Source organism: Crinia signifera, chromosome 2, assembly GCF_055691185.1.
Source record: "Crinia signifera chromosome 2, ASM5569118v1, whole genome shotgun sequence".
NCBI classification, from domain to species: Eukaryota; Metazoa; Chordata; class Amphibia; order Anura; family Myobatrachidae; genus Crinia; species Crinia signifera.
Window position 1 is genome coordinate 180,066,088 of NC_139218.1, and position 22,974 is coordinate 180,089,061.

A 22,974-nucleotide genomic window follows, 5' to 3' on the forward strand; every position below is an offset into this window, starting at 1 on the left:
CTCTGTTAATCCCTCCAGAGACTATGGGCACCTGCATAGATAAGGCTTCACATATAATAGCCACAATTGGAGGGGCGAATTAGGTCCGCCCCAACCCCAGTGACACAAGATAAACCTGTAAATGGAAAAAACAAATAGAAAGCGCTACTGCTGTCCTCAACAGGCTGTGAATCAACCAGACAGCACCAACAATATAACTTCAACTGCAGGAGCCCCTCCACAACACCAGGTGGCGACCAATGCAACCTAGTCATAAAACATAGTAATAGGACTCCACACCAATAACACACTATTTACGTAAATACAACAATGCACTATGATGGAATATAATATCAAATAAGAAAGCATAACATGTATGAATGCAACAATGCACTAGTATGAAATAGAATATCCAACAAGAAAGCTTACTGTATGATACAGGGCGCCATAGCCGTGCTCTGCCTGTCTGCCGCTCGCTCACCCGCTTGCTGTCTGCCACCTTGACTCATTGAGAAATCAACCACAAGCAGCGTGCTCTGGGAGAGTAAGGAGTAAGCAGCGTGTGCCGTGAGTAGACACAGCAGAGGAGTGTCACTGAGGGCGGCAGAGCTGAGCAGAGTGAGGGGCCCGGCGCACAGCACTGCCCCACACACAGCTGCCATCAGACGGGAACCGGTGCAGCACAGTGACAGTGCCGCAGCAGGACGGAAGCTCGGCGGTGATTGACGGGAGCCGGGCATGATGTAATGTCCAAAAGGAGAAGCTAGCAGAGCATCCTCCCCACCACCTGAGGCCCCGGAGCGGTACAGCAATCGGACGAACTGTACAGTAGGGCGGCCCTCACCCGAAGCAGAGAGTAGTGACCGGTCAGAGCCAGCAACGGATGCAGACAGCCAGGTACCCGCACCCAGATTGGCCAACCTGTACCCCAGTGTATCCCCTTCCAGTCCGCTGGTCCCACTGGCACCTCCTTCAACCAGGCAACCTCTGACCAATACCATTGACCACTTTTCAAATACTGCTGCTATCTCCTCCATGTTGGCAGGCCTCCCATTCTAGGCTAGCCCATGTAACAAAGTGCCCAAAGTAAAGCCACACTTCACAATAGCCGTAAGGAGTGGGTTTGGGTGCATACACCCAGTTTGAGAGGTTTTATTTATAACAGCCTATTATTATTAAATTCATTTTGTGATAGATCAACCATTCCGATTCTTTATTATTTTTTCATCGCTGCTTAACTTCTCCTTTTTCAACAAGTAGTAGTAGTATGTTTATTTATAAGGCGCCACAAAGTGTCCGCAGCGCCGTACATAGCAAACAAAAAACAAATGACAAGGTAACGTACAGGGTGTGTTGATAAAATACATCATAAATAGGGGTATAGCTGGTATAACTAAAATCAGCATCAGTTCAGAAGTAGTTGTCGAAATTGTCGAGGAGACTGGAGATGAAGTAGAGGAAGGAAAGAACAGGACAGGAGCACAGGTGAGGTAAAGAGGTAGGGTGAGTACGTGAGGAAGGAGGGCCCTACTCATAAGAGTTAACATACTAAAAGGAGGTGGGTGGACGAACGAAAAACAATAGGATAAGTAGGAACGGATGGGAACGGAGGCAGGATAGGAGGATCAAAAGAGGTTAGGAGGAGGGATAGGCTAGTCGATAAAAGTGGGTTTTGAGGGAGCACTTGAATAGGTAAGGGAATCAGAAAGCCTGATGGGTGGCGGGAGGTTGTTCCAGTGCAGGGGGGCAGCACAAGAGAAGTCTTGGACAAGGGAGTGGGAGGAGGTGATTAGGTGAGAGGTCAGTCGGCGGTCAGCGACGGAGCGACGAGGACGGGAGGGAGTGTGGATAGAGATCAGTGAAGAGAGGTAAGGAGCGGTGGAGGAGGAGAGAGCCTTGTAGGTGGTGGTGAGGAGTTTAAAGAGAACTCGGAAAGGAATGGGGAGCCAGTGAAGAGATAGACAGAGGGGGGAGGCGGAGGTAGTGCAGCGGGAGAGGAAGATGAGCCTAGCAGCAGCGTTAAGAATGGATTGGAGAGGTAGCCCAGAGAGAAGGATGTTGCAGTAGTCAAGGCGGGAGATGAGTGAATGAGAATTTTGGTCGCGTCAGTGGAGAGGAATGGTCTGATGCGCGAGATGTTGCGTAGGTGAAAGCGGCAAGACTGTGAGAGAGCACGAATGTGGGGGGTGAAAGAGAGGGAGGAGTCAATGATGACACCAAGGCAGCGCGTTTGGTCGGTGGAGGTGATCTCGGTTTCACCAATGCTGATGGAGATAGTGGGAGAAGAGGGGATGTTCGGGGGATGGAAGATTAGAAGTTCAGTTTTAGACATATTTAGTTTCAGGAAGCGTTGGGTCATCCAGGCTGAGATGGCTGTGAGGCATTCGGAGACCTTGGACAGGAGTGATGGGGATAGGTCGGGGGAGGAGAGATAGATTAGGGTATCATCAGCATAAAGGTGGTTATGGAAACCATAGGAGCTGGTGAGGGTGCCCAGAGAGGTGGTGTAGAGGGAGAAGAGGAGAGTGCCAAGGACTGACTCTTGGGGAACACCGACTGGCTGCGGGGTAGTAGGAGAGGAGGAGCTCGGAGTGGAGACGGAGAAGGAGCGATCGGAGAGGTATGAGGTGAACCAGGAGAAGACCGTGCCAGTGATGCCAAAGGAGTGGAGGGTGTTGAGCAAGAGAGGGTGGTCAACAGTGTCAAAGGCAGCCGACAGATCAAGCTGGATGAGGATAGAGAAGAGGCCTTTGGATTTAGACGATAGTAGATCGTTGGTGACTTTGGTCAGTTTCAGTGGAATGTAAAGGGCGGAACCCGGATTGGAGGGGGGTCTAGAATGGAGTTAGAAGCAAGGTGGCTTAGGAGACGATTACAGGTCAGACGTTCTAGGAGCTTGGAGGCAAAAGGGAGGAGGGAGATGGGCCTGTAGTTGGATGGAGAGTTGGGGTCCAGATTTGTTTTTTTGAGAATTGGGGAGACAATAGCATGTTTGAAGGAGGAAGGGAAGATCCCAGCGGATAGGGAAAGATTAAAGAGGTGAGCCAGGTGAGAGCAGACTGACTGACTCAGACAACGGATAATATTGGAGGGGATAGGATCGAGCGGGCAGGTGGAGGGAGAAGCGGATTGAAGGATAAAGTGGACTTCAGCGGCAGTGGTGGGGTAAAATGAGGACAGGGGTGGGAAGGAGGGGAGTGGAGATGTAGGAGGGGAGGAGGGAGAGGGTGAGGTCATGGCAGCAGTGATGGCAGTCCTGGGAGAGGAGATTTTGGTTGAAAAGTAGGTAGCAAAATCAGCGGCTACGATGGAGGACAGAAGAGCTGGAGGAGGGGGGGAGAGCAAGGAGTTGAAGGTGGCGAAGAGCCTGCGGGGGTTGGATGATTGGGAAAGGATGAGGGACTTCAAGTAGGATTCCTTGGCCAGAGCAAGGGCAGAACAAGCAGCATTATCTCCACGTGACTGTGTGAGTGCACACTAGTGGGTACGTTCTCCTTCTGTGAGTCACCAGCAGCATTGCAGGTATAGCATCCAGCTTCCTGGCTGTGAGCGCTCACTCGTTTGGCTTTTATGGCTGCATTTATTCCGGTGAGTGGCTCCACAGTTAACAGTAATTTCCAGCCCTAGACTCCGGTACAATGGCCACCCAGATAGCGCACACTTAGAGGGTGCTGAAATCCTTGATCTGTGACTTGTGGCACTTTCTGCCATCTGTGTGTTTGTACTGCATCTGCAGGGTCTTTGAAGGATTATCTGCCCCCCCCTCCTTCTATAAAGAGAGATTAGGGGTGCATTAAGTGCTTTAGAAATCAGTGTACTAAAAGGATTGGGAGTTTAAGTCATCCATGTGGAATTTGGGTATAGTGGGAGAGAATTAAAGATAAATGACTGTACTTCAGAGAGAGGGTCTGAGACGTATTGACCGTGTGCACAAAGGACGCGCCATTTTGCCCTTCTGTAATGACGCAGCGTGTGGCTCAAATCGAGAGCGCTTGTGTTCCCTTAGCGAATGTTATATATAACTTGGCGAGTCCCTACAGTGGTATATACTATTATATTATATATATATTATATCAAGATTATCTGAATCATTTTGCTGAGTGCGGTTATGTGGCGGGTACAAAGGAGCAGATGTAGCAGCCGCCATCTCGCCCTGACTGTGCCATATCCGGCTTAGAACATTCTGCATCTGTTGTGTGTTATATAGTATGCAATGGGCAGCATGCTGTGTGGCACAATGTGTAATGGGCCTTACGGTTTGTTATATAGTATGTAATGTGCATCATGTGTAGCCTTATGTGTAATTGGCATTACGGCATGTGGCTTTATGTGTAATGGGTATTACGAAGTTTGCCAAAATGTGCAATGGGCATTACAGTGTGTGGTATAATGTGTAATTAGGCTACGCCCGTTTTCACCACACAAGAGCCCCGCCTTCTACATATCAAGGGGGGGGGCTCGAAACATGACCTTGCTCCGAGCACCATGGCACCTAGCTACACCACTGGATACACTTGCAAAGATTCCCAGATAGAAAAGAATGGAATGAGTACACTTATATCAACTATGCTAAGGAATGAAGGAAAGCAGTTCCAAAGGTACACCAGGATCCTTCAGCCCAGAGGAACAGGTGACCGGTCGCCGATACAGGAACCAAGAAAACGCTGACAGACAGGCTGTGAAAGAGAGTATATCCTATCAGGCTTTCTGATTCCCTTACCTCCTTCAAGTGCTCCCTCAAAACCCACTTTTTCCGACTAGCCTATCCCTCCTCCTCCTAACCTATTTCACTCCGACTGGTCGGCCTACCCTACCCCTCCATCTGTTCCAATCCGTTCCTACTTATCCTATTGTTTTTTATTCGTCCACCCACCTCCTTGTATGTATGGCGCTGGGGACACTTTGTGGCGCCTTATAAATAAATGAACTACTACTACTACATATCCAGTGCCTTCCTTGAGGCAGCCAGGAAACTTATTCAAAATAGCCGTGCCCGGCAAGGTCCTCGCACTTCTGCCCAGATGTCATCACTCAACGAACCCGCCGCTTCCACCCAACCTGCATCCAGTTCTGAGCACACGCCCCCAGTGTGGCCAAGGGCAGTGACGCCCAGACCCTGCAAGAGGCCACGCGCCGGGCCTATACTGACTCCGGGTGCCTGACACCGGTGAGTAAGTGTACAAAAAGTAGATCTAGGGTTACAAAAGTCTGGCCTCCCTACTGTAGGATACTGTTTATATAGGGGATGTGTTGTGGGGGGTAAGGGCTAGTCTGTAGGCAATTAGAGATGAAGGGTGAGTGTGTCAGTCATATTTTTTGCACCAATCTTGATTTAAATTTCTCCTTCATTATTGATCCTTGTGCTCCTACCTAGAAATTTACTGTTTAATATAACACGCTGTGCGGAAAGCCTTCACTGGCCGTACGTGATGGACCCCCAGTGTTTCATGGGCGTGCGCCTATTGAAATTTGCGTTCATACTAGCAGCCTCCGAGTGACTCCTGGGTCACGTGACAGCAGGGCCGGTGCTAGGGTGTCTGGCGCCCCCCTGCAAACTATAAATTTGCGCCCTCCAATACTTTACAAAGAGACAGTGCTTGGCAAAGGCGCACGCTGAATAAAAGTAGGAATAGGCCTGTAGTGGTAGTGCCTCTTATACAAATAATGTGCCCAGTAGCCGCAATGCCGTATCTAGACATTTTGGTGCCCTGTGCCAGAAAATAAAATTATTGTCCCTGTTCCCCCCACTTCATCCCTCACACACACACACAAAAACAGGGATAGTGCACGCCGAAGGCGCGCTGCAAAGATTTACACCCCATTGCCCATTATACATAATGTCACGCATTGTAATGCTCATTACACATTATGCCACACACCGTTATGCCTATTACATATTATGCCACATGCCATAATGACCAATATACTGTATTCTGCCATAATGCCCATTACATATTATTCCACACACCGTGTGTATATTGTATATATATATATATATATATATATATATATATATATATATATCTATACAGTATATATATATATATATATATATATACTGTATAGAGAGATAATTTAGATATATCTATATAGATATCTTTAAAAACAATTTGGTATGCTTAAATAAAACCCACACAAATTAAATGACGGACATTATGTATATATGCTGTTGTACATTTAATTTGTGTTGTTTTAGTTAAGCATATTAAATTGGTTTTAAAAATAGCAGTTGATCTAATCATTGTTTTTCCCTTGTGGTCTAGGGAGCCCCCCCCCCCTTCCCCGCTACCCACCGCTCAGCAGTTGTTGTCCTCCACCACCCCACCCCTCCCCTTCCTTCCCATGGCTCTTTTGGCACTCACCCTGGCCCATACTGTAGTTGGCTTCTGCTCCAGGCGTTTGCTGCGTCTGTCACACAGGCAGCAGCAGCGCAAAGCACAGTCTGATTCCTGGTGTGGCTACAACTGTGGGGGTGTTCAGGTGCAAGGGTGGTTGGTGGCATCTGTGGCCACCTAGGGTGAGCAGATGCTGCCAGCAGGGGTGCGGCGCTGTGGGTGAATGGGACGGAGGATGATAACAATCACAAACTCCTCCTCCTGCTTGCGACAATCACAATATGCAAGGTCGAGTGGCCGGCAGCTTGTGCAGCCGGCTGGGGTGAGTAGACGCTGCCAGCGCGGGTGTAGTGCGGAGGAGGTGTGCAGGTGCGGCCGCGGACAGCAGGGTGAGCTGGTCATGTCAGTCTGAGTACAGTGCGGGCGGCTCTTTTTGGTGACACTGAAGGATGACACCCAGGTGCGGATTCAGACCGCACACCCCTAGTGACGCCACTGGCAGGAAGCGCGCCTCTTCAGCACGGCACCTCCCTGCACCGCAGGAGCTGCTGAGCGGCTAGCGCCGGCCCTGCGTGACAGCTGTGAGTGCTGGGCCCAGTAGGAGAAATCCTTAAATTTCAGAACACTTAGAAATGGGCCAGAAATCGCCCCATGTGTATGCCCCTTTTGATTTTGGTCATGTGTGGTGTGTTTGATTGCAGTTTCAAAATAAAGCAACCATTATTTTCCCTGCACAGAAACAAAATAACTCACCTAAATCTAATGCCCCATACATTGATGAGTAAACTAGTTAAGCGCCAGCAGTATAAATCTAGTCAGGCGATAGCAATGCACGGGACAACACATCGCCGTCACCCATACACATTGTGAAGGTACGAGTTCCTCAATCACTCAGACACCGAGCAGATGAAACCAAAATATGGTTTATTTTTATCACAGCACACGAAAGTAGATGAAGACAGGAAAAAGAGGCAAATGTAAATTGCAAGGAAGAGAGGGGAGAGAATTGATGGACTGTCCTGGACTAAGAGGTTATGCTCTGTCTAGGTATCGTGTGGACTTATATGCTATCACAGCTGTGTGGCTAAGTGATAGTTTGCCCTGTGGAACTGATCTGGGACTGTGACTATACAAGGACTGTCTGTTTGGGCCTGCTACCTGAATATCTTTCTACTCTGCAATTTACATTTGCCTCTTTTTCCTGTCTTCATCTACTTTCGTGTGCTGTGATAAAAATAAACCATATTTTGGTTTCATCTGCTCGGTGTCTGAGTGATTGAGGAACTCGTACCTTCACATTTGGCGGCAGCGACAGTGGGATCATTCAGACACCAACCATCGAGCACAGAAAGCACAGAGAACAGAGGATCAGACCATATGTAAGGAAACGGAAAATGCAATAAGGTGATGTTCAGCAAGTGAGCAGGTGTCAGTCCTGTGAAAGGGAAAATGTTTCCAAGGAAAGAAAATCGATGCCTCAAGACCCCTGTAGCAGAGGAGCTCAGGGATGGAGGTTCTTCAGTGTATCGGCAGGCTGGGAAGCCGGATCTGTTATTTATTGTCAGGAAAATGCAGTATATCTGGAAGTACTGGGAAGACGCTCAGCAGATGGTCAGCGGGTGGAGAGTATCCAGCATACAGGACAAAGTGTGTTACCTGGGGGATGCATTCCTGCACTGTAAAGGTGAGGCCACGTCTTGGAATCTGCTAGGAGAGCCAGAGTTTGTAGAATTTACAGAGGAAGTGATTGCTACAGTTACCCAGATGCTACAAAGAGGACAATATTCTGAGGCTGAAGGACAAGTCCAGAATAAATTGATGCCCCAGATAGAACCAGAGGAAAGGTCTAGAAGGGGGCTACTGCAATCTGGGCAGACAACCGAGGGGTCTGCCACAGAATTAATTGTTACCGCAAGAGAAGGGTCGTTGTCAGGGGGGCCCCTAACTGCCCTTGAAGAAATGAGTATGGAGGAGCTGATAGCAGAAGGTCAGCTGCGAGGTATACCCATCCAATCCTGCACTCGCGGGGAAATCCTTCAGCAGATCCTTCACGATCAGGGAGATCCTACAAATGCATTTGCTGATTATCGAGCCTGGATCCTCCATTTCGGTGCCCAGTTGAGTGTGTGGGAACAATTGCAGTGTCTGGAGGAGTGCTTCGTGGTGGCAGAGGAAGAGGCGATTGATCGGGGGCTCCTGGATACCCCAGCATGGCAAGATCAGTGTCGCAGGGGGCGTGATGAAAGGCACCGTTTGCAATTGCTTCTCCCCCATCCTAGGGAGGAGCTGCACTACTGCTTCCCTTTTGCTGAGGTGGGAGATGCAGAGCTATTATCCTGCTGCCAGGGGATCTATGAGGACTGCGTCCAAGAAGAGATCGCCGTGGTTAGAGGAGTATCCGACAACATCCAGGCCACCAGCCCACCAGTCACAGATGACGTCGTGTTTCGGGCTGCCCAGCATACTCAGCTGGGGAAGGAGGCTATCGCGGAGAAGGAGGTGTGCGCAGAAGTAGCTGCAGGTGAGCATCTGGCTTTTAAGGGGACAAAGCTGACACAGCCTGTCCTGCAGCCACCAGCGGAATTGTTTGTGATGGAGGGTCCCTCCTCAGCCCTGGACATTGAGACCAAATGCTGGACTGAAATTTGCCATGCCCCTAGTTTGGGTTTGGGGGAGGAAGGACATGACGGGGTGGTGGAAGTGCCAGGGCCAGAGCCCCTATATTGGCCTGCTGTTTGGCCCCTGTTCCGTGGGCAAGAGGGGGAGGTGGAAAGTGGTCCCCGCCCCATTGTGCCCGAGGCAAAAGTATTAGTAGGTTACAATGTTGCAGAGGGGGGGTACCCAGAATCCGAAGAAGAGGAATCGCTACATCCCTTGTTAGTTCCAATGTATGACTTAGACTGTAATCATGCCCTTGCTGGTTCGGCAAACCAGCCGCCTTTTACAAGATGGGTTTGGTATGATGTCACCCTGTGGGACTCCGGTGGTACATCCAAACCCCAGATTCTCGGCTCTGCATCCCGCTATTCCAGGTTGTTATTGGTTCCTGAGCAACTGGGCACAGTGACTAAAGATGTAGGGGGAGGAGTGTGAGGTTAGCAGGCTGACCGTAAGACTGTAATTATGATATTTTATTATTTGTAGTGAAAAATGTACACTTTAGTCAGTCTGTACCCTGTAGTCCTATGTATGTCTGTATTTCCCAGGACTTTATTCATGTAAGCATTATACCATTGAGACCATTTGCCCGTGGTTACGTCACTGCCTCCAGGTAATGTTCTTAGTAAACTGTGATGGTATCATGAATAAGGGATTTGTGACTATGAAGTTAATTATGGCAGTCTTCCCAAATGCGTATTACTTAAATATTGTAACTGTGTATGTGGAGACAAATGGTCCGGCTAGAAGCGACCAAATGCTTAGATTAGAATCTGTTCAGTTTGTGTATAGTTTTTGGTTCAGGGATCAAAGGACCTCTTTATAGGCTGTTTAGTAACAGAGACAACAGGTAGTGGCAGAGACATACACTTCCCCCCCAAATAACAAGAAGCTAAAGGCTGGATAACACCAGGGTCACTCTCCAGAGAAGAGATCTGTTTACATGAAGGTGTGAAATCCCTCACATACACAAGCTTCAAAGCCAGATGAAGGGAGTGAGTTAATCAGCCCCTGGACAGGTAATAGGAGACCCTGTTACATTCATGCAACTGCACCCAGCATAGGAAGGGTTAAGAATTCCTGAGGGAGGGGGAGAGGGGTGCCTTTGGGATGTAAGTTGGGGTTTTGCAGGAAGAGAGGGGAGAGAATTGATGGACTGTCCTGGACTAAGAGGTTATGCTCTGTCTAGGTATCGTGTGGACTTATATGCTATCACAGCTGTGTGGCTAAGTGATAGTTTGCCCTGTGGAACTGATCTGGGACTGTGACTATACAAGGACTGTCTGTTTGGGCCTGCTACCTGAATATCTTTCTACTCTGCAATTTACATTTGCCTCTTTTTCCTGTCTTCATCTACTTTCGTGTGCTGTGATAAAAATAAACCATATTTTGGTTTCATCTGCTCGGTGTCTGAGTGATTGAGGAACTCGTACCTTCACACACATGTAGGGATCCGAGCTTCATTTTTAAGAGATCTAGATTGCTTAGAAATGGGGCTGTGATCACCCCGTGTGTATGTCCCATAAGTCTCTCTGCGTTACATTTGCCCCACCTGCAGCGCAACATGGTTTTGCCCATTTTGAGAACAAATTTGTTGTGCGATCAGGTCTGAATTAGGCCCAAAGTCACAGGGGCAGATGTATGAAGCAGTGATAATGGAGGGGAAGTGAACCAGTGGATAAGTTGCCCATGGCAACCAATCAGCATCGAAGCAATATCTATAATTTGGTTACTATAAAATTATACAAAACAACTGATTAGTTGCCATGGCCACTTCTCCACTGGCTCATTTCTCTTCCCTTATCACTGCTTTATACATTTGCCCCACAGACACTGCAGCAAGGAAGACTGCGACTTGGCCCAACTCAGAATCAGTTCTTATGAGGAAAGATCCCGCCACCATTCAAATGACCTAAATTTTCCAGGCTGGTTTAACATCCCTATCTGCCCCTGCATAAGACAGTCTGTGGAAGTTTACCCTGTAGAAGCAGAATGCCCTGGCATATGCTATCCAACTATTAGAACAAGATTCAATCAGAATCTAATACACAATATTTATATATTTATTTATTATAATATTCAGAGGCTCAGTTCACAAATATCTGGACCTGCACTCAATCACTGACCACCATTTTATTTACGTCTATACCATTGACTACTCAAAATTCAGTCTGATTATTTGGAATAACATTAATCATAAAAAATTATTTAATGTCCATACAAAAAAATCCTCTCTGTCCCTTCCCAGTAGAGATACTTGTTAAACATCTATTGGACACGTACCACACTAGTGCATAGCCTATATGGTTATTGCTAAAAGGTCGACATGGCAATAATCAACACAAAAAGGTCAAAATAAGTTATTTATTTTCTGGGGGTGTCATTTTGTATCATTAGCCATATTACACACTTAAATAAAAGTATATAGCAGCGCTAATATTACAATGTAAAAAATTTTTTTTTTTTAATTTAATACACAGTTAAAAACATAGGTGAATAAAATGCATTAAATGAACCAATTGGTGCAAAACAATGACAACAATATATGGTGGGACTGGACCCAGTTATAGTCACCGAAAGTAGAAAGAAAATTTTCTTTCTACTTTCGGTGACTATAACTGGGTCCAGTCCCACCATATATTGTTGTCATTGTTTTGCACCAATTGGTTCATTTAATGCATTTTATTCACCTATGTTTTTAACTGTGTATTAAATAAAAAAAATTTTTTTTACATTGTAATATTAGCGCTGCTATATACTTTTATTTGCTTTTACCCTCTCATTTGGGAGCTGACTACTCCCTCCAGCAGCAGCTACTTGATTAAAACTACTCCTGATAAGCGCTCCATACTAACTTCGGTTGGTTCCAATTTTTTCATATTACACACTTAGTAGAAAAGTGTATCCTCATGGGCTCCCTTCACTGGTCACTACCTCTGCACCCGCCACAGTTGAATATTACCAATCATAGTCCACATGGATAGTAAATCAAGCTTAAGTAAAAAAAATGGAAAAAACCCACACAAAAGTGTGTCGACCATTATCATTATCTACCTTTTAACCATGTCAACATTTTGTATTTCTCAACCTAATGTATGCCAATTATATATTTATTAAATTTTATTTATAAGGCGCCACAAGTGGTACGCAACCAGTACATATAGAACACATTAGAACAGTACAGGGTACACAGAACTAAACATAACAGCAACAGAAAACTAAAACAGAGCACAATTAACAATTAGCAGCACAATTCTTAGTACACAATACAGCTGAGATGTAGGGAAGTGAGTGAAAAGAGATGCGGGTATAGATTGTAAGTGAGTAAGAGGGCTGTAATTGAAATGCAAGAAGGGTGCTGTGAGAACAGGATGGAAGAGGACCCTGCTCCATGGAGCTGACCGTCTACAGCAGGCTTTCCCAACCACGGTCCTCAAGGCACACCAACAGTGCAGGTTTTGTAGATATCCAGGCTTGAGCACAGGTGACTTAATTAGTACCTTAGTGATTCTGATTAAACCATCTGTGCTGAAGCCTGGATATCACTAAAACCTGCACTGTTGGCGGATCGCGTTCCGACTCCAGACCGCAAAGTACAGGAAACCAGACCTTCTCTAGAATATAGATTAGTGCCGCAGAGCTACAGTGGCATAGCAATCACACTGTAATGTTGCAGAGAGGCCACAGCATCAGCTGCCCGCACCTGTGTCATCAGGGAATTACCATGGGAACACCCAAGAAATGCAGGGCGTTCCCTTAAGCCCCGTACACACGGGGGAGATATATTGCTGAGCAATATATTGCTCAGTTTCTCCTTTTCATCAGCGACCAGAGATGGTCGCTGATGAAAAAGAAACTGCCGGGGGGGAGCCCGACAGTGGAAATCAGCTGGTCGCAGGAGCATGTTCTTGCGACCAGCGATCACTACAGGGGTAAAAACGGGAGCGCTCACCCGCCGATATATCGCCGGTGCACACTCCCATCGTGGGCAATATGGTCGCTTAGCGACCATATTTCCCACGATATTACACAAAATCGCCCCTGTGTGTATGCACCTATAGATAAATTCCCCAGCCCGCCTCCCCACGCCCATCCGCACCCCCACTTGGACTTCTGTGTGCGAACGCTCGCCCACAGCAGCTGCACATGCGCATAAAAACCTATGCGCATGCACAGTTGTGAACAATCGGTCCCCTGTGCAAATGCGCGGGAGATCAATTGAATTAGAACTGGGGTAGCCAACCCTAGTCCTCGAGAGCTACCAACAGTGCATGTTTTGCAGGTCTCCTCACAGAATCACAAGTGAGCTAATTAGCTCCATCTGTGTATCTTTTAAAATGTGTCAGTGATTAATGAGTGCAGCTGTGCAGCAGCTAGGTTGTCTGGAAAATGTGAACTGTTGGTAGCTCTCGAGGGCTATAGTTGGCTACCACTGAATTAGAATAACCCCTCAGTTGTAGACATATACAGTGCAGAGTGAACTGATGTGGAATCTGGCACACTGAAATGTTAACAGAGAAAATGTGACTAGTGATATTACAGAAGGTTGAACAGAAAGCAATGGCTATGAGCAGGGCCGGATTAACAATGGGCCTGATGGAGCTACAGCTCCAGGCCCACTCTCTATCAGGCCCATTTTGTAGATGAGGGCCAGGGCTTTCCAACAAGCCCAGCCCTGCGTCGCTAGCCCACAAGGAACCGGAGTTACCGCCAGGAAAACCTGGAACCATAGGATAAACATGGGACCCGCTAATTCCGACCTCCACCCGGTTCCAACGGCTGCCAGTTCCCCCTCCGGCATCACAGAAGCTCGAGGTTGATCTCAGTCAAACCCAAATCGCTGGCCCTTCAATCTGATACCTGGTCCATATGGGTTCATTGGTTCTAGAGATATTGCAGGTAAACCAATTTTTTGGTACTCTTTACTTAGAAGGGCGCCCACGATTTTGATCGTGGGCATCGTTAGTAAAAAATCTCGGGCATCTCGGGCATTGAATGCACTAAAAAATCGGGTGCGATCAACCGACGAGATGCCCGAGATTTCCCATAGGGAACAATGTTAAATGTCTCAATTGACCCAATTTTCCTGTTCAATGCCTCAATTGACCCGATTTTTTCATAGGAAACAATGTTAAATGGGCCACAGAGGCCAAATAGGCACCCTGAAGTGTATAATGGCCACCCGAATTGTTAACGCCACCCCACGATCAACGTCAACCCGATGCGTGGCGAGCGCAGCGAGCCCGCGAGGGGCGGCGGTACGCGTCCTACGACCTTTTCATACCCCCACTATCCACGTCGGCGTGGAGTTGAGAATAGAAAGTGTGGCGAGCGCAGCGAGCCACCGAGCCCGAAGCGTGGCGAGCGCAGCGAGCCCCGCGAGGGTACGCGGACAGCTGTGAAGCCCGCGAGGGGACGCGGATACCTGTGAAGGTATCCGCGTCCACTCGCGGGGCTCGCTGCGCTCGCCACGCTTCGGGCTCGGTGGCTCGCTGCGCTCGCCACACTTTCTATTCTCAACTCCACGCCGACGTGGATAGTGGGGGTATGAAAAGGTCGTAGGACGCGTACCGCCGCCCCACGCTTCGGGTTGACGTTGATCGTGGGGTGGCGTTAACAATTCGGGTGGCCATTATTCACTTCAGGGTGCCTATTTGGCCTCTGTGGCCCATTTAACATTGTTTCCTATGGAAAAATTTGGTCAATTGAGGCGTTGAACAGGAAAATCGGGTCAATTGAGACATTTAACATTGTTCCCTATGGGAAATCTCGGGCATCTCGTCTGTCGCATCGCACCTGATTTTTTAGTGCATTCAATGCCCGAGATGGCCGAGATGGGCGCCCTTCTAAGTAAAGAGTAACAATTTTTTTTTCATTTCTGAAATGTAATTTCATGGCTGTTCATGTTGTTTGATTACAGATTTCTCTGGATCCAAACGGCCCAGTTTCACGGAACCAAAATCATTCGAAACCTACATGTAAATAGGTCAGTTGGTTACGAAGATATAGCTGGTTATTTAAAGGGGGGGTGGGGGGGTGGGGTGGATTTCTCTCCCTCCCTCACACCAGAAAATGCAGGGACTAGGCTGGTGTAAAAGGGGCCAGTCCGGGAATGTCCCTGTATGATCCTGGGACCATATTCCCGGGTAAGTCCCTGCATTTTCTGGTATGAAAGGGGTATTATTTTAAATAGCTGGGACATGAAGTGCTTTGAATGCAGCCGGGCAGACCCCTGCTTTGTGCCCGGCTGTCAATGGCTGTCATTTCTGCCCAACGGCTGCTGTCCCCCAGTTACCGTGAGCATGTATTCACCCTTGCCAATGAGCATGTAATCACACATGGCAATGAGCATGGAACCCCTGGCAATGAGCATGGAACCCCTGGCAAAGAAAATGGAACCCCTGGCAATGAACATGTAGGTAAGCAACATTTATGTAGCATTATTTTTAATAGGCATTATGGTGTTTGGCATAATACGTAATGGAGATTATGGTGTGAGGCTTAACATGTAATGGACATTATGGTGTAAATTTTTAATGTGCGCCTTTGGCGCGCTATGCCCCTATTTCTAAAGCATATTGTGCATTATTGCTCAATCTGTTTGGTATAGTGCAGGCATGTCCAAACTATGGCCCTCCAGCTGTTATGAAACTACAAGTCCCATCAGGCATTGCCACAGTTTTGCTATTAGGGAATGCTAAAACTATGTAAAGGCATGCTGGGACATGTAGTTTCACAACAGCTGGAGGGCCACTGTTTGGACATGCCTGGTATAGTGTGTATTTTGGCTCAATCCATGTGGCAAAATGTGAATATTGCCTTAATCTGTGTGGCATAGTGTGAATTTTGGCTCAATCTGTGTGAATTTTAGATCATTCCATGTGGCATAATGTGTAAGAGGCAAGTACAGTATAAGGGGGTTATTATTGTGTTGCATGATTTGAATAAGGGGTATATGTTGTGGTAAACTTAGGTGACCACATAAAACGCGCTGAAATGTTGTCTACCAAGTTTCGGATTTCAGTATGTTTTTTATGACTGGAGTGCCGCCTCACCCTGCAAGTATCTTAGGACATCGGCATCCTGCGGGTGCACCTTTGGAGTGCACCCGCCAATATATCTCCCTGCATTTTTCTTATACCAGCCCCCTGCCTTTTTCAGGCATATATAATTAGTTGAAAGTATTTACACAAATAGAGACACACCCATGAGCAGACCACCCAAACAGAACACTGGTCATGCCCCCCACATTATTAGGTGCTGACCACAACCCCTATTATTGCGCATAATAGGCCATTGATCATTTTCAGATCCAGGCCCAGTTAGACCTTAATCTGGCTCTGGCTATGAGCTTTAGGTCTTAGAAACCTGCAGACAGGGAGCACAGCGAGGGGTGTCCAGGCCGTATATTCAGTATGTGTTGGAGGTGGTGAAGCACTTAGCTCACTGTTGAATAGCAGTCTGTTTGGGGGATTTTAGAAGGTAGATGGGTGTCCTCCTATTCATCTTATTAAGATTTCCTCAGACTTTATGCTACCACACTTCACAACCGCAAACGGCAATCAGCCATCCACATTCAGATTAAATAGAAATGTATCAGACCTGTGTCTGGCCCTTAATTGATAGACCCACCCTGAGCAAAAGGTTTTCTGCAAAGTGTGAATAGGGAAAGTCCAATACACCCCTCATTAATACACAATCCCTTTCCTGCCCATATATGCAGGGATATTAGCAGTATGACTCCACTTAACAAGCAGGGTTTGATACAGCAGAAAAAGTCACTATGCAGGGATATTAGGAGTATGACTCCAAGTTACCTGTGGAGGACAAAGCATCTGTCTAGGCATCAGGTGCTGGCATCATTCAGCCAGTGTTGCTTCTGCTCTCCTGGTATCTGTGCATTTTGCTGGCAATTACATCATTTCTGCTTCAGGGAACAACACATTTGCTTAGTTCTTTGATCACGTACTTGGGAGTCTAAATCTCCAGACTCTTCTATTGATTCTACAGGCTTTTTGAGGTTCCTGTGATGGTAATGATTTAGTCTGACCCAGTTTTCTGATCCTTCTTTCCATGTGTAATCTTGCCCTGTTATAAACTAGATTATGTTTGTTTCCTGTCCTGACCTTAGTTTGTTACTGTACCTACTCTTAACCAATGTCTGCCCTGATCCTGATTCTTTATTGGACCCTGCTTTCAATGCAGCCTGTCCCTGACCTCAAAATGTTACTGGAAGTGATCTGTATCTCTGATGTATCATGTATCCTGCATGTCTGTGTGTGATCCCTGTTACAAAAATTCAAAGACTGTATCTAATTATGTAACATATTATGCAATGTGCACATAATTGTAGGTTGCGTATCCATGCCTCCCAACTTCTTGTGAGCTGGAGGAGGGATAGGGGACTGCGCCATTTTGACGCTATGGGGGCATGACCCAGAGGCTCTGTGAGCCTCTAGCCATGCCCCCAGCCCCCTGGCTGCTGGAATAGATGCTGTGCGCATGCCGACAGGGGGGACTCCCAACAGCCCCCCCCCTCGCTGCGGGACACTGCCGGCCACGGGAGGGACGCAAGAATGTCCCCGAAAACCGTGACATTCCCGTGGTTTTCGGGACTGTTGCGAGGTATGCGTATCAAGTGAAGAAGACATTATGAAGGAAAAGAGGCTTTATTTGCAGACTGCCTCAGAAGTCAAATTTAGGGGCCTATTTATCAACGAGTGATAAAACTTATTGTGGATAATAAAACTCATTGCGTATGAAAAATGGTGCTCCAGCCAATCAGATCATACCTGTAATTTTTCAAACACAGGTCAGTTGGGATTTGTACACTACAGGAGCTGATTGGGTGGATCACAATTTATCTAGCAAAATAAGGGGGTGATTCAGGTTGGTTTGCAAAAGCTTCTTTAATAGACAAAACCATGTGCACTGCAGGTGGGGCTGATGTAACATGTGCAGAGAATTAGATCTGGGTGAGTTACAGTATTTTGTTTCAGTGCTGTATAAATACTGGCTTCTTTATTCTTACACTGCAATTTAGATTTCAGTTTGAACACACCCCACCCAAATGTAACTCTCTCTGCACATCTACCCCACCTGCAGTACAAATGGTTTAGTCCATAAAAAAAGAAGTTTGCTTTTGCAAACCAACCTGAATCTCCCCTAAGTTTTATCATTTACAACCAGTTATATTACTAGTTGATAAATGAGCCGGTGAACTAATGCGAGATCCAATACGGGTAATGCAGGAGTCTGTGCATCAGCATCATTATATATTCTCTGATCTTTTAAACCAGGCAGAAAACAATTAATCTTTTAAATGACAGCTATTTATTCTTTATGTCCCGCTTGCTTCTAATGAATGCAGTGCAGCTTTTCAGTCATTGGTCAGAGCGTGGAAAAGCCACTTTGTATTAGTAATTAGTTACACACCATGGGCCTTATTCTAGTTCACGCTTAGAGGCAAATTCCTTCTCAGATGGACAAAACCATGTGCACTGCAGGGGGGCAGATTTAACAGGCATAGGTGTGCGCACATTGAGTGTTAGGGGTGCACAGGCACCCCCTAATGCTGCTCCCACCCTTATGAACACCTCTGCCACTAGCAATACCAGCAAAAGACTTTTGCTTTTTAGAACTGTATTCCATTAAAAGAAGCACCTATCTATCAATAATGGGTGTTTGCATTGTTAATTGTAATAGACCATTGTCATATCACTACATACCTGCGTAATCCATATATGTGTATGACTTTATTTGCATGTCCTGTTACACAGAGTAATCAGAAGATTAAAACTGAAATAGGCCAGAGATTATGGTGTGGCTGAGATATATTGTAGATATATTGTAGCCAGTGCCAATCGATGATGGTAGACATGCCTAATTGGCGGTGTTAGACACGCCCAATAGATGGAGCTATGCACACCCCTTTGACGATGCACCCCCTAATAAAATGTGCTGCGCACGCCTATGGTAACAGGTGCAGAGAGAATTAGATTTGGGTGAGTTATTTTGTTTCTGTGCAGGGAAAATACTGACTGCATTATTTTTACACTGCAATATAGATCTAACTTTGAAGAAAAACCCCACCCAAATCTAATTCTCTCTGCACAAGTATCATCTGCCCCACCTGCAGTGCACATGGTTTTGTCCATTTGAGAAGGAATTTGGCTCTAGGAATGAACTAGAATAAGGGCCCATGTTATTAAAATCTGAATGAATTATTAATAAATTATTTTGGAACAAAAGTAGTGTTTTTGGAATTGTACAATGAAACAGGACATGTAAGATTATTGTAAAAATGAGAGCTATTACGAGAAATATCATCTTGTACTAAAACACTGAAAGTTCAAGGTATTACACTAATTGCTTTGTCTGTATACTATGCAAATCACTAAAAAAACATAAGATACCTGAATGACAAAGCTTCTAACCACTAAGGGCCCTACATATGCAGAGATTTGTGCCAGAGATTCATAACGGAAGATTCAGCATATGAGATTTGAAATCTGTCACAATCTGGGGGGGGGAGTGAATCTCTCTGGTTTCTGCTGCCGCCCTGCTGTGCTGTATATATCTTTATCTGTATATATATTTATTTACAGCTGTCAGCATCTTATATAGCACAGCAGATTCCGTTACAGTGTCTTATATAGTGCAGCAGATTCCGTTACAGTGTCTTATATAGCGCAGCAGATTCCGTTACAGTGTCTTATATAGCGCAGCAGATTCCGTTACAGTGTCTTATACAGCGCAGCAGATTCCGTTACTGTGACTTATATAGCGCAGCAGATTCCGTTACAGTGTCTTATATAGTGTCTTATTTTTTAAGTTTGTTTCTTTTCAAATGTAACATGCCAACACATGTTAGCCACGCCCCCCGGGCACCATGGCACCTAGCTACACCGCTGGTTTCCAGAGCTCCTAGTGTTTACATGCATGCTTAACATGCATTCAAGAAATGACTTTCCCCTGCCTTTGATACCTTTTATTGCAGTGTCACCATAATACAGCACGCTCTGTACAGTACCACAGACATAGACTTATTGCACGCAGCAGCATTACATACATGAGCACACGTGTGCCGGCACTGCCATGTCCTGAGCTTATCTTGCTCACCATGCTCTGCACCAGGCCAGCATGGATTTGGTAGCCCCACTTTTGCCACAGGCATGACTGGTTGTGCCCAGGCAGAGTGGCTGCGGTGGGCGAGGGGGTGGTGGGCAGCTGCGGTGGCGGAATCCAGGTGAGCAGCACCAGCCGCCTCTGGTAAGAGCCCAGCCCACCCAGCAAGGGCAGCACCAAGCCGTTATAGTCCAGCAGCAGCACGTTGTACCTGGAGCCGACTGGGGACGCCGGCTCTGCGGAGAGCTGCTCCAGTGCGGGAATGGCTAAGCTGGAAGCCGGCAGCACGGAGCCATTCTCTTCGGCCTTGGGCTGCCTCATCCAAACGGACTCGCGATCATGGTCTATAGACCTAATGCCGCCTCCTCCCCAGGGGGAACAGTGGGCTAGCAGCGGCCAGGAGGCCAGGAGGGCTCGGTCCTGCTGCTGCTAACTCTCTTATGTTTTACACCACACACATCTCAACACAAGTAGGACAGCGCTTTCTCCTCCCCAATCTATATTACTTCAGCTTAAAAGGGACTGGGACACCCTTAAGAGGAAGCAGCGCCTGCGAATAGCTAGAATAAACACAAGGTGAGTGCAGTGTGTAACCACCCTTTTGCTGCTGCTATCCCCTGGCTGCAGCCTGACTCACAGTGGCTCCTCTGCTGCCCTGATCCTCTCTAAGCCCAGGCTGGGAGACTCGCTGAGGCTGTTGTTGGCTGCGGACCCCCCCGGCTGTATGGCGGGGTGTCCGTGCTCCTAGTGATGGAGGTGCGGAGGACAGTGGTCAGTGCGCTGCTGATCTAGGACAGATCACAGAAATGCGGGCACTGGCACATGCTGATGCACAGGTGATCACTATGGTAAGCAGCACACGCCTCCCCTTGCTGCCTGTAGCCAGGCTCCCCAATGCCACTTCCGCCCCTTCCTGCTGCCGGAGCTCAGTACTGGGAGATGAGAAGGGCACCACACTGCCCAGCATGTATCATTCCCTTGACAGCACCGGACATGTCAGCAAGCGGCATAGAAACATAGAATTTGACGGCAGATAAGAACCACTTGGCCCATCTAGTCTGCCACTTTTTTTAAACATGTTACCTCAAACCATATTTGATCCTTATTTTTTTGTAAGGATATCAATATGCTTATCCCAAGCATGTTTAAATTGTACTACTGTATTTGCGTCTACCACCTCTGAGGGTAGGCTATTCCACTTATCTACTACTCTTTCTGTGAAGTAATTCTTCCTCACATTTCCCCTGAATCTTCCTCCCTCTAGTTTCAGTGCATGTCCTCGTGTTCTGTTGCTCCTCTTCCTGTAAAGAATGTCTCCCATCTGTACCTTGTTAAAACCCTTGATATATTTGAAAGTTTCTATCATGTCCCCCCTTTCCCTTCTCTGCTCTTTAAGTCTTAAGATCTTTTAGTCTTTCCTGGTACGTTTTGTGATGTAGGCCATGCACCATTTTAGTTGCTCTTCTTTGTACAGTCTCTAATGTATTTATATCCTTCTGGAGATATGGCCTCCAGAACTGAACACAATACTCTAGGTGAGGTCGTACCAATGACCTATACAGTGGCATTATTACTTCTTTCTTTCTACTGCTGATTCCTCTCCCTATGCAACCAAGCATCTGACTTGCCTTCTTGCTTGCTTTGTTACATTGCCTACCTGCTTTTAAGTCCCCTGAAATAGTGACACCTAGATCCCTCTCTTCTTCAGTAGTTTCCATTATAGTGCCATTTATACTATATTGAGTCTTTGGATTTCTGAGACCCAATTGCATGATTTTGCATTTTTTGGCATTAAACTGTAGTTGCCATTCTCTTGACCATTTCTCTAATCTAGCTAGATCCTCAATAATTTGTTTTACCCCTCCTGGTGTGTCTACCCTGTTGCATACCTTTGTGTCATCTGCAAAAAGGCACATTTTACCCTCAATTCCATTTGCAATATCACCAATAAAGATATTAAAAAGCACCGGTCCAAGTACAGATCCCTGGGGTACTCCACTTGTAACCTTTCCCTCCTTTGACTGTACTCCGTTTACTACAACTCTCTGTTTTCTGTCCTGCAACCACTCTCTTATCCATTCAACTATCTTAGAATCCAATCCCAAGCGTTCAAGTTTATTTAACAGTCTGCGATGTGGGACAGTGTCAAAAGCTTTACTAAAGTCTAGATAAGCTACATCTACAGCCCCACCTTGATCTATTACTTTAGTCACCCAGTCAAAAAAAGTCAATAAGATTTGTTTGACATGATCTTCCCCCAGTAAACCCATGCTGTTTTGGATCCTGTAAATTGCTGGTTTTGAGATATTCTACAACTCTTTTTTTAAGAGTGTTTCTATCAATTTCCCTACTACTGATGTAAGGCTCACTGGTCGATAGTTGCTTACCTTTTCCTTGCTTCCACTTTTGTGCAGTGGGACTACATTCACTGTTTTCCAGTCCTCTGGGATTACTCCAGTAGCTAGTGACTGGTTGAATAATTCTGTTATTGGTTTTACCAGCTCCCCTTTAAGCTCTTTTAGTATCCTTGGATGTTTCCCATCTGGCATGATGACTCCCCGCCAGAGGACATGTGACCGCTGTGGGCAATGTGGAAAATCCTGCGTCTGTGCTCCATCTCTGCCACAGGGACAGGGGCAGGCATGCTGCTGTGTCACCGGAATGTTGCACACACGCTAGCCGGGTAAAGCTCAGTGACAGTCCTAGGGCGCAGGATCATGTCATGTAAGGCCAGTGGCTCATAGACTGGCTTCCCCCCTCCTCTCACTATTAGGAAAAGTAGCAGCCAGGAGGGCTTGGTCCTGCTTCTGCTATCCCCGGGGCTGCAGTGGCGACTCTGCCACCCTGATCCTTTCTCCGAGCTCGGGCTGGGAGA